This window comes from Triticum dicoccoides, chromosome 1B (genome assembly GCF_002162155.2).
Source record: "Triticum dicoccoides isolate Atlit2015 ecotype Zavitan chromosome 1B, WEW_v2.0, whole genome shotgun sequence".
In the NCBI taxonomy this organism is placed as follows: Eukaryota; Viridiplantae; Streptophyta; class Magnoliopsida; order Poales; family Poaceae; genus Triticum; species Triticum dicoccoides.
The window spans coordinates 572961416-572962834 of NC_041381.1; positions in this window are offsets into that span (position 1 = coordinate 572961416).

Consider the following 1419-nt stretch of genomic DNA (forward strand, 5'->3'; position numbering starts at 1 on the left):
TGGAGACCTTGAGAGAGGGCATGGCCTGAGCCGCGGCAGACAGCATCTACGGAGGGGTCGACCGTGATGCTACGACCATGCGGAGAAGGGAGGCAAGTCGCGGGGAGGATCTGGTGAGGTGGTAGATGCTGGTGGTGGTGGTGGAACGGAGGGAGAGGGCTTGGCCCGACCAAATTTTGGTGGAGGAGGCTGGCGGCCGTGGCGGCATTGGAGGGCGAGGAGAGCTCCTGGAGCTCGGGGAAGAAACTAGGGATGATTGGGGGAGTGAGATGAGGCTGATGAGGTGCTCGGGAGGGGCTCGGGTGGCCTTAAATTGGCGGGGCGACGAGGGAGGTCGAGCTCGGCTGCGTGACAAGTCGCCGGAGCCGCGGACGCATGGGCACGCGAGCTTGCTCTATGGTAGGCAACGAGGAAGGCACAGGGGAGGGTTCACGGGGGCAGAGGAGGTCGAGAGGCACGTGGAGGAAGACACTGCAGCGTGAACAGAGCCGATCGGCTACAGTTAGCCTGTGGACGCTCACTGTTTGGCGATGGGGATGGGTCACCGAAGAAGCAAATGAAGGGGGAGATGGCTCCAGGGAAACAATGACAACGACGACAACAGCGACAATGCAGCAACTGTTTCTTGAAACTGTGGAGAGCAGGGAGGTGATAAGGACAAGAGGGGATGTCTAGGATGCTTAGGGTTGAAGGAGTGATCATCCTGTTAAGTTTGAGATTAATTTGACCAATATTTAATATAGTTGCTTTACAACTACATAAATTGGTCTAGAAACAAGAACATGAAGAAGCACTCACTAGGAGTGGCCACTTGAGCTGAAATTGTGCAAGATAGAGTTATTTGGTCATATGAAGATGCTGTAAAAGTTTCATACCAAAATGGACATGCCAAAATAGTACTTGCTTCACAAACATCCCCACTGACCAGAAACTTGCAATAATTTTGGAGGGAAAATGGATAAAGGAAATGATCCCAAATTTGGTGGAGAGGTGTTTTATGGATAGGAGCATGATTTGTTTATTTTTCAAAATTAATGAAAATTATAGATTATACTTCCTACACAACCTGAAAAATATTGCAAGAATCAAAGATTTGAAGTTGTGCTCACATAGATGATTGGATAGGGCTGAAAATTGGAGGAGGGTTATGATATGAGCACCTTAAGGTATGTGCAAAATTCCAAGTCATTTGGATAACCCTATCTAATACTTCCTTCACAAAGGCTTCCCTAAGACAGGAACTTTGAAAAATCACTAAGGAAGCTTGGCTAGGCAAATGAAGTTGAATTTAGGCACAAGGTAATTATTTGGACAGGAAAAGGTGTCCAAAAAGTTTGGGATCAAATGGGCAAAGAAAAATAACACTTGCTTCACAATGTACCATGTAGGGTAGAATAGGAAAAGAATTATTTGAGGATT